This window comes from Molothrus ater, chromosome 1, assembly GCF_012460135.2.
Source record: "Molothrus ater isolate BHLD 08-10-18 breed brown headed cowbird chromosome 1, BPBGC_Mater_1.1, whole genome shotgun sequence".
In the NCBI taxonomy this organism is placed as follows: domain Eukaryota; kingdom Metazoa; phylum Chordata; class Aves; order Passeriformes; family Icteridae; genus Molothrus; species Molothrus ater.
Window position 1 is genome coordinate 62,852,879 of NC_050478.2, and position 11,473 is coordinate 62,864,351.

General features: G+C 41.3%; 1 protein-coding gene across 1 annotated transcript in view; it reads right to left on the bottom strand.

Annotated features, from left to right (window-relative positions):
* The window catches only part of RNF144B (ring finger protein 144B), a 53,924-nt gene extending 44,832 nt beyond the window's left edge, over nucleotides 1-9,092 (bottom strand). Inside the window, exon 1 of the mRNA XM_036407004.1 lies at nucleotides 8,538-9,092. The gene's annotated coding sequence lies outside the window, so the exon portion shown is untranslated. The remainder of the gene's footprint in view (nucleotides 1-8,537) is intronic.
* Nucleotides 9,093-11,473: the final 2,381 nt, after the last annotated feature.

Genomic DNA, 11,473 nt, shown 5'->3' on the forward strand with positions numbered 1-11,473 from the left:
GTGTACTTTACTTTTAACATCCTGTTGACAAGAAGTAATATACCACTATTAAATAAAAACACATTCTTCAAAATGACAAATGACAGATCTTTCTTTCAGACCACATAAAGGCTTTTGGTAACTGTGGAATTTACTAAGTAAAAGGAATTGACCTTTGGAGAGGTCAAATGGGTTGATAACTTGGCTAGCTGTTTTTGCTAAAACAGGAATAGAAAGTCAGATGTAACAATTTGCCTTTGACACAGAAAAAAAATGTTTATTTTTGTTAATCAGATAACAAAACCTTGGGATATGCTAAATCCCTGAGCTGGAATGTTTACAGTTTAGTCTGTTCAGAAGACATTTGCAACACTAGCCTTTTCTAACATAAAAGATTTTTAGGAGAGACTTGTAAACACACTTTGTTAAAGTGAAAGCAATGGAAAAGCAGTGGAAAACAGAGAGACCAGCTCCATGTGACTGTAGTTTGCACTCTTCTTCTAACAAGAAACTAACTGGACTCTTGGGCTCCCCTGGCTGGAGACTGCCAAAGCTGTGTCTGGAGCAAGCAGTGTCCCAGCTGCAAGGCAAGCAGGTCAAGGCAAAATAGAGACGTGACACAAAGCCAGGCCTCCAAAGGGCCAGCAAGAACCTTACTAGTGTCAAGAGGAGAATGCAGAGTTTGTCAGAAGCCAAGGAACAACTCAGCTGACAGGAACAATGAACCTGATCCTTCACTGAATTCTGCAAAATGTACCGAAAGCCAACTATTGGGAAAAAAAAAATGACTGTGTGTTTGTTTTTAGAAGGGATGACCTGAGAATGTTTCTTTCAGTGCTTGCAATAAGATGATACCTTTAACATCTCTCTCATGCAGTTTTGTTAAGCCACAGAAAGTGCAAACTTGCAAGAATATGGTCCTACAGACTTTTTTCTCTGCAAGCATTGAAAAGCACTTTTAACAACTTTAGATTTACATCAACAGAAACGACAGAATAAGTTGATTTTCCTCATATACAGATTTTTGTGTGACTGCTCAGTGAACAAAACTAATACATATAATATTTTAATCTGCCCCTATCTAATCTTACAGCCAAATACACTGCTGATTATTATACAATAAATATGCTATTTGAGGTAACCAAAATAAAAGAATTGAAACATTGAAAACTGCCCTTGATCCAAATGTATCTCAATGACTTAGAAAGCTTACCCAGTGGTAACTTTCAAGTCTTAGCTACAAGGACAGTCAGTGAATCAAAGACTGGAAGTCAAATCTGAGAATTAGACCTTGGGGAAGTCACTATCTCTAACATAAGCCTTTGCCATTAAGAAAACAACATGAACAGCTACTGACTGTGCTGAAAATTGGCAAGAAACAATAGTAGAGGTTTGGACCCGGACATGAGGCTGTTTTGAAACCAAACACATTTACTGAAGTAACTATTACTACTGTTTTTCATGACTGGTAGTTAAACTAGTCAGAGTGTATCCCTAAACCACTCCTCTGCCAGCTCCTCAACAAGTCCTTCCAAAAGCAACTGGAGGTGAGGAAAGGACAAGTTCCAGCTCTGCCTCTGATCTGCAGAAGCAAAAAAGGAGAAGTAAACACCAGTAACGGTCCCCTGACTTAGCATCTCTCTGCTTGTCCTCTCAGTATTCACATCTCATCTCCCTCTTTCCCAGCCCACGCATGGGAAAAGGTAAGAGCCCAGCATGCTGGGAGACAGATCCTGGGAGGAATTCTGCTGCAGGCAATTCCTTCCATATTGCCTACTACTCCAGTGTGGAGGAGCCCCACGTGCCCAGGCTTTGAATTTGGAGCACCTCTAACCTCTGACAGACCTCACATACATGCTACTGAACAGAAGATGTGAACTATGCTGGAATTGCAAAAATACCTTCAACCACTGTTAGTCTCACACTCTTGATGAACTTTAACGGACGTGTATTTTTAAAACAACTGCATATTCCCATTTTTATAAATAAACATTTTTAACACACATTATCTATTTTGCTCTGCATTTTATTAACAGCGTACAACAAATATGACATTTGCTTAAACCTGAGTAAAAAAGCTGTATGGCTGATGACACTGTCTATCGCACAACACAACGATGTCTCATCGCTGCTCTGCCCTCTCCCACCCTATTTTCCACATCCCCTTCTTTCTCTGTGCTTCAGGCTCCAAGCATTCACAAGAAGATTTCTGCCTGTACTGTGCCAAGCACAGGGAACACAATTAAGTTTCTCAGGGGCTCGATGCAACTACTTAGAAATCCAGATGTTAGTATAAGACATGTAATAAACCAGAAGTGTCCATCAAACGCAGTAAGAGGTTTGCATTCATCACTCCCTCACTTCAATTCCAAATTTCAACATTCATTGCAGAAATAATTACAAGGGAGAACAGCAACCTGTAAACATAGAGATTTCAGCCTCAAGTGCCTCAGCCTCTGCTAACAATTGGCTAGTCTCTACATGATCTTAGCCATGCAGTCCAAGTCCTGCCAAGGGGAGTGTTTCCAAAGGAGTGCTTTTCAATGGACTTGTGCATTATGTGTGCAAAGATAAGCAACTGGGAGCTTATCTTTGTAAGAAGCTGCCCCACCTCCCAAACTCTCAGAAAAATGAGTAAGTAGAACTGAAAGAACTCATAGACTTGTTATATTATAGGATTACAGTCTTACAGAAAACTTTCTAGAAACTTTCTGCTAGCTTTTAATTATGACCATGACAACTAATGTCCATAGGCAAAATAGGCATTTTGTCCTCATTGTCACGGAATTTGGAGAAAAGACAAGAATTCCTGACTTTTTTCTACTCTTCACAAGTGTGTGTTTCCTTAATTTGTTGGTCCAGCCTCCCAAAATGTGATAAGCAAAGTTAACAAGGGGGTTGAAATTGCTCAAGCCATGCACACTGCTTGGGTATTTGCAACAAAAACATTGACCAATACTAAAAATACACATCCTCATAGTAGTATTGTCTAAATTATGTACATGTATGTTGCTTCTAATTCACTCCTGGCAAAGGGCATGATTGCCTTTCCCACAGATTTTCTGTGGAAAGTGTGATGAAGAATCTCCACCACTGAAACCAACAGGGCAACTGTGGAGAGGTCAAGAGGGTGCAAGATTGCATCTTCTCCATTGAGCAAAATTTCAGCAAGCAAGTTATTGCTGGCCCCGTGGATGTTATCTTAGCCCTAAAAAGGGCAAACCCCATGGGGAAAAGTTCCAGTAGCAGTGGTTGGCAGAGCGCCCGCTGCTGTGAAAAATGTTCCAGTGACTGCAATGGTAAACAGCCCACAGGATCAGCTCCATTTCCCCAATGATACAGCACTGTAACCTTCTTTTTTTTTTGAAGGGGGTGGGGGGAAGACTGGCTTGTTTTCCTTCATCATCTCCCCACCTCCATCAAAATGCTTCAAAAATTAATCACAGGCAGAACATATGAACTCTCTCATCTACTGCTCAGACATAAGCAGTGCCAGCCTGTGTGTCACTGCTTCTACTTAATTCTGGAATTTTCTTTGCATGCAATGGCTTAGCCTGGATGCTAGTTGTCATGAAATGTGTTTTTCCTTCTATGTACATAGGGATTTAGAGCGTGGAATTTTGAACTATTTGCAGCTATATATACATGTGCAAAGAAATCTCCCCTACACCACAGCAACATACAGCATGTAAGAGTGTAAGCAGAGGCAGCCTCAAGGAATCATTTCAGTCCCCAGAAACAGATACAGCTCTTCTGTGCCCATGACTTTTCCTTTTTGCAAACATATAGAACACATCCATGTTTTCAGATCTGCAAGTTTCATTCCTGTCTATCCGAAAATTCAATAGTTTGTATAATCAAACATGAATATCATCAAAGCCTCTGTCAAATATCCAGAACAACGTCCACTCCTTGAGTAATGACTCATGTCTTATACTTTCCATCCTCTCCTCATTTTTACAACAAAGCAAAAGGCAGAAAAGCTTGCAACAGACACAAATACTGACAGTCTCAATTAAAGGGCAGAAGCATGAGCATGACAGTAAAATGGTAATTTTTCCTTCTAATAAAAAGTGATTATGTATTCTGTCTTCTAATCAGCATCTGGACAAACTAGAGAAGTGAATGCATAAGAACTAAATGGTTCAGCAAGTCCAAGTGCAAAGTGCTGCACCTAGGTCAGGCCAATCCCAGACATGGGTACAGAATGTAAGAAGAACTCACTGAGAGCTGCTCTGCCAAAAAGGACTTGGCGGGTCTCGTGGATGAAAACTTGGACACGAGTCAACAGCATCAGTGCTTGCAGTCCAAAATGCCAACCACACCCTCAGCTGCACCAAAAGCAAAGTGGGCAGGAGATCAAGGGAGGGGATTCTGCCCCTCTACTCTGCTGAGACCCCACCTGGAATTCTGAATCAAGCCCTGTGGTCTCAGCACAGGAAGCACATAGCCCTGTTTAGAGCACATCTAGAAAAGGGCAACAAAGATGATCAGAGGACTGGAGCAACTCTGCTCCAAAGACAGGCTGAGAAAGCTGGGATTGTTCCGCCTGGAGAGGGGAAGGCTGCAGGAACACATCAGTGTGTCATTCCAGTAGCTAAAGGGGGGTCTATAAAAAAGGAAAAGTAATTTTTACACAGGCAGATAGTGATCAAACAAGTGGAATGGTTTTAAACTAGAGGAGGGGAGATTTACATTAGGTGTTAAGAATAAATTCTTTCCTCAGAGGGGTAGTGAGATACTGGAACAGACTGCCTAGAGAAGCTGTGGATGTCTCATCCTTGGAAGGCCAGGTTGAATAGGACTATGAACAACCTGGTCTAGTGGAAAGTGTCCCTGCCCATGGCAGGTAGGCTGGAACTAGATAGCCATCAAGGTCCCTTTCAACCCAAGCCATTCCACAATTCTATGCTCTCTTGTCTCTCCTTGCAATAAAAAGCACATATAACGAGTACCCCTGATGACTGTGTCTACAAAAGGCTCGGGAAACACACAGGAAGAAACTCCATGCAGGGAATTTGTTCTAGTGTGCATGGACCCAAAAGTCAGATTCACGTGTCCTAAATCATTGTGCCTGGCTGGCTGGCTTTGGGACTCCAAAGAGATATTGACTCACTCAAAAGGAGCAGGGATGCTAAGTTAGCCCAAACTCAACCAAAGCTGGAACTGTGCTTGCAGGAACCAAGGACACTCAAAGCCAAAGGTAAACTGGTGACCTTCTAACTACATATTATGAGTTTTCTCTTGAAGGCTGAGCAGACTCCTAAAAATATAGAAAAAAACCCACCCAGATCTTGGGTAACTAATGACATTTTTTCATTATTATAATAGAATAAAAGAAACCAAAAATGAGAAACACATATGTCATTGTGCACAAGTACCAATACACACAAAGAAATCTAGGAAACTCCAAAAAAAAAGTGGTTTTTTACATAGCTGAATTTTTATTTGAAAGTATGTTTGCAATGCAATTAACCTAGTTATTCTCTAGAGCCTAAAAATTTCTACTTGGCACCTCTGTTCCTCCTGGAAGACTAGGAGTTGGAAAAGTTCTACTTCAGCAGGAAGGGAAGGATAAGGACCTTTGTAATTTGAGATTTTTTTTTTTTTTTTAGTGTTTTAGTATCTCCTAGCAGTGACCTACTTTATGAATGCAAAGCCCACTCGGTTCCCACTGAGCCGAAACCATTTAGAAGAGACACAGAACGATTACTGAACACTATTTTCTTACTGATCAGCACAAAGTTATTTGGCACAAGCATCTCTGTAAATGTTTGTCCAAGACTAGGTAAATTTGCAGTGTACGATGGCCCTCAGACCTGTGCTTCTGTCAAGTGAGAAAGCTCATAGTCTAGCACTGCAGCTGAGATATGCTTCAGCAGAAATACAGAATGCTATAGGCTGAGCTTAATATCACTGCTATCTTTCCCTTTGGATCTGTTCTTTCTTGTTTTCTTCAATGTTTCCTTTTGCAAACCAAAAGAAGATTAGTTTTCAAATGGAATGAATGTAAGGGCAAAGAAGACAATTTGTGAAGTGCATTATACTGGGCTCCGCTTTGGCATGGAGAAACCAGAGGAAGAGAAGGGAAATGTACCCAGCTCTGGGCAAGTACCAGAGGAAAAGCACAGCTCCAGAATCACTTTCAGCCTCACAAAGCTGAAGGCAAAGTCTGCTTTAGGATATGCAAGGAGGTCTGATGGACTCAGCTCAAAGCGACACTGGCAGCCTGCCACAGTATTTTGTTCACGTGTGCCTGAGATATCCATGGGCCCAGAGCTGTAATTATGGTCTCAGATATCACAGTACTACTAGCCCAGGGGATATTTATGGATCTGATACGTACAACCTATAGGCACTGTGAAGTTACAGGCACATTCAAGAAAACTCCCCACTCCAGAAGAGGGACAGCAAGTCTGTAGCAGTTCTTTCAAGCTGCATCAAAGCAACACACTCCACTGGGTCTCAGTCAGTGAAAGGTCTGAACAGGGTGAACTGCAGGCACAGGGCTCAGGCTCACATCACAGATGATATCAGAGGCATACTAATGAACTGTGAACCAGGTTAAGCATTAGCACTGCTTGTTTCCCTACGGAGTGGCTTGCTGATTCTCACAGTTGCATTTTAAACTCACAATAATAATATGGACAAGTACACACTTTCCTCCACCAAAAGGGAAAGGGCAGACAACCACTTCCACACTATTTATTTCTACAAAGCTTATGAACCATTTAGAGAATAGAGTGCAATCCAAAAACCGAGCTAGAAAGAAAAAACTCCATATTGTTTGCTATTTATACTGCTAACTTTTGCCCCAAGGCATACTACCACACAAACAGAATCACCAAAATGTCCCATCTGTGGGAAAGAAGCCCACAACCACCAGCGAGGTGCATGCAGAAAACACCTCAGCATGGGGAACAGAAACTATTCCAGGTTGCCAAATGCTAGTTCCACATGAAACCTAGGGAGGTTTCTGTGTCCTTACGTGAGCAGACAGGACTTTATGTGAAATACCCCCATCAGCCAGTAAGATGCATGGGAGAAAAGGAGTTTGATTGTCATCACACTTGTTTGGCTCTGGAGTAGCTCTGGTTTATTTTGAAAGAATACCTCCACTTTACTACAGCTTTAGACACTCTGCAAACACACACTTCTCAATCCATAATCTAAAGCATTACTTTCAGCAGCATAACTGCAGCCATGCAGCCTTATCAATGTGTAGTTCTTTCTCCAAAATAGCTTATGTTCATCGATGGAAGTGTTTCAGCCACTTTCATGTTAAAGCAACAACCCAGACGCCCACTCACATTCAGGCACAGACAAGTCCTATACAGGACAAGCATCAGGACAATCTGCTTGTTTTGAAAAATATTTAAGAACAGGATTTTGAAACTTCTGTTTCCGTAAATATTGGAATCCCAAACCCAGTGCCTGCCCTTAACCGAGACCGCTTGCCCTTCAGGCTGAGGGCAGCCAAACATATCAGATTGCTCTGCCTGCTCACAGGCACTTGGAAAGCTGCATGGGGGTATTTTCAGTCACAGCCTGTGTATCTCTGCTAAAATTTACTTCTTTAAAGCATTCGGTGTCTATTGACCAAGAGGATTCAAAAGCACCCTGCAATGCTTTCTTTACTATAGTAATTCTAAATATTTTACAACTTACAGTGCTCTCTGAAGGAAGACATTCGATATTGCTGCATGCAGTTAGGAAGCAAAGTGCTTTTGTATTACAGAAAATACAGAGCTGTAAAATAAACTAGACTGAAAGATCTTTATTACTAAAGCTGCTTTGCACTGAGAAAGCCTTATGATGAGAAAGCAGGGCAAACATTCCAGTAAATGCAGTTGTCTATTCTCAGCATCAAAAAAAAATTAAATGCAAACTAGAAAACTAAAGTATGGCAGATTTTGTATGTGCTTACATAAATGACATAACCCTAAACCCTGATCAGATTAGAAGTGTACATTAACACGGATTAGAAGTTAACACATGTACAATACAGATGAACGTCTTTTTTCCTTCCTGATACCAGCTGCATGAAACTGTGGCAGAAGAAATGCCTTTAAACCAGGAGGAAGTATCAGCATTTTAAACTCAGGCTTCCTCCAGCTTAATCAGGTACTTTTTCAGTATGAAAGAAGTTCTTCTATTTAAACTAAAACATAAGGCATTTTAGCAATTGCCTTTCACCCAGACATATCCTAATTCTGCAGCATTTTCAAACACTTCACGTAGATATTTCTCCAAAAGTTACACTGACAAAAGTCATTTCACCCTTTTGGGAAGTACTTGACGTCTATTTATTTTCAGTCTTTTAACAGTCAGGACACCAAGTTTTCCTTCTGCCTCAGCTCTAAGCACCACATAGTTTGATTTTAGCCAAACCACAAATAACATTTATTTTAGCTATTTAACCATTCTAGTCCTTACCTTGGGGGAAAAAAAAAAAAAAAAAAAAAAAAGCCTTTTCCATTTTCTTCCATTAGAAGCAAATGCTGGCTTTCTGTTCTTTGCGGGTATTCTAAAACAGACAAAGCTGTATTCCAACATACCTTGAAAGGAGAGTAGCGCTCACTGCCAGCTGTGTGACTTTTCAGTGGCTGCACTCAGACTCGGGCATTCCCAAAGAACCACGATGCCACAGAGCCGCGGAGCTCGCAGCGAGGAGCGGAGCCGATTGCTCTCACACGTCCTTCCTCGTCCCTGGCTCTCTGACAGCTGAACACTTGTAAGGGCTGCAGCAGGGCTCGTCTCCCAGCCCCTATGCCACTCCGAGAAATCATCCCCTCCCTACTATTAAGTGCGTGCTGCCATTATATCTTACCGGCGCCTCACAGCCCGCATGCAGTGGCTGTGGGAAAGCTGCATTTATTTGTACAGGAAGCGTGAGCACAGCACTTCCTACTTCCCATCCGAGACTCACTTCAGCCGCAGGTGATCGCCGGCACCCGGGCAGCTCCCAGCCAGGGCACACCCTCACCTTCTGCTCTGGCTCTCTGGGCAGCTCTCAGCCAGCACTCCCACCCCAGCCCTGACAGGGTAAAACTGAAAGCAGCGAGGCTTCAGATGTGACACTCATCAAAGCCCTCCCAAATTAACCTGTTTGGGGAGAGCAGTTTGCATAGCTGCTGATGTCTGAAACCTCGCTGGCTTCTGCTTGTGAAAAATGTCATCCAAAAAAAAAACTTAAAAAAAACAATTATTTCTTCACGTTGGAGGGGAAGTGAGCAAAAAATCTAAACTCAAAAGTAAAGTACCCGTGTAATTTCATATCTGAGTGTTTAATGATGATGGTGCTCATCTTACTCTGTCAATACTAAAATTACACTCTTTAAGCTGTCCCTATGTGCAAGAGGGGTTGGGAATCCTGCAGTTCCGTATTCCAGACCTAAGGGTGTGATTCACAGCAACCAAGTAGCAGGAGAATATCTAATTGTGCCACATGACACCAAACCCTCAAGAACTTTTCCTGCTGTAGGAAATGCACCACACCCATAGATAAGAAATATAGATATACCAGAGTGCAGAGAGTGCAGAAAACCAGAAGGAAGTATAAATGTTAATCTACAATTTTCTTATGATGAAATAAATTTACTTTGTACTTCATGCAATCATTGCTGGCATTTTGCCTTCAGTACTTTCCTGTGAAAAATTATATAAGGCATTTCTTCCGGGGTGTATAAAAGCTCACAGCTGAGCTTTTAGATATTTTCAGACAATTATACTGCATCAGATTAATTTAAGGGAAAAAAAAAAAAAAAGCTTGTGCAACTTCAATTCAGCCTCCTTGCTGAATTATTCCTTTATATTACAGCTTTGCTTGAGTCATCATCATATACTCTTTTCCTCTCAGAATAAGAAAAAACTTAGAATTTATATATTTAACATTGGGTGTTATAAATAATTTTAGATATAGTTATATAATTTATATAATTTTATAGATACAATTTTATATATTATATATTTATATATATTTAGGGAGGGAGAGGATAATACCCAGAAAAAATATAGCTTTTCCAACATGTGGGATCTTGTTGATCCTTATGGTGTTCATCAACAGGGTTACAACAAGGTTAGGCAAACTAGAGCCATGTCACATTTACTGCCACTTGAGCTGGCAGAGCATTTCCCAGCAGATGCAGACATACATTTTCTCAGCAGTGGACAGTCCTAGACAAGACTCAAGAAACACTGAAGGCTCAGAGCTATTTTTTAGGCTCTAGAGCAGTACTGAAAATGTGGAGTTCCTTGGAAAACTTTACGAGTAGAAAATGATTCTCTTTCTGTGGTTAGATTTTTATCCTCCATGTTCTGTTCTAGTATGAAATAGCTTGAGCCTCTAGCACTACTCCCTTCACTACCTTCCCTCTGCTTCCAGCTCCCATATTTTCCTCTTGCAGCTGCCCCCTTTGCTACTCTGCCTCCATCACACAAGTACTGATAAGCTCAGCACGAAAACTCTTCCTGTTCTCAGCCCCTGTGCTCAGCACCACAGCACCTGAACAGCAAAAGGCAATTATCTCAAGGAGGAGAGTGGTGAGAGAGGGAGGATGAAGGAAATCAGGTCATTCATGCAGATGTAGGAAAAATATCAGGGCAGTTAAGTTCAGAAGCAGAGCAGGGCAGCTGCCAATAACAGAGTAGCAAAAGTAGCATCTGCTTTGGTACTTACTCCTTGCTGGCACAACAAAACAAAAACAAGCTTCACTGAAGTAGCCTCCACCAGTGAAGAGACAGAACTACAACAAAGATTAGCCATCTTCCCTTCAGATAAATGATGAGGCCAGCTTGTATCTGGGGGGGATGTTCTTTTAAACTATGAAAAATAGATCTAGTACATTAAAATGCACAAAAATTCTGGAAACTTCAGCTACAAACATCCCATAGTATTTTTATCCCATTTCCTACTGTCTCCATGCAAGTTATAATGTGATTGCATAAATGTGCAAAACTGCTTACAAAAAATTTATTTTCCTTTAGACTTCACAAAATTGGTGAGAAAAATAATGTTTCTTGAGACATTTAATTAACTGGAAATGTTAAGATATGCTTGTTCCAAGCACTCCACTTCTAGGGTATCAAGTCCTAAACTGTGGGGCCCGAATTTTCACTCCAGACAATCACTTACTAATGCTCTGTGGACAGCTGGCTATGCCTCTGCTCCCATCTTCTCTTCAGTATTTGCCCCTACTTTTCTGCTTCTCCAGGATCTCCACAACAAAGGGGAGCTGAAGGTGATGTGGCACTGTGCAGGAGCTCAGGCTATAAGGACTTGAGATGATCAATACTGATGATTCTTTCAATTGCCATCACCCAAAGACGTGAGTTGGACTTTTATGAGCTCTTCTGTCAAAATGATTTCTCTTCCAGCTGTACCTTGAGCCCAGGTACTTCACAGTTTCACAGAAGCACATCTTCTTGGCAAGCTAATTTTATGAAGTGTTGAGTCATGCTAAAATTGCTACCCAGCTCAAATCCCTGAATCTCT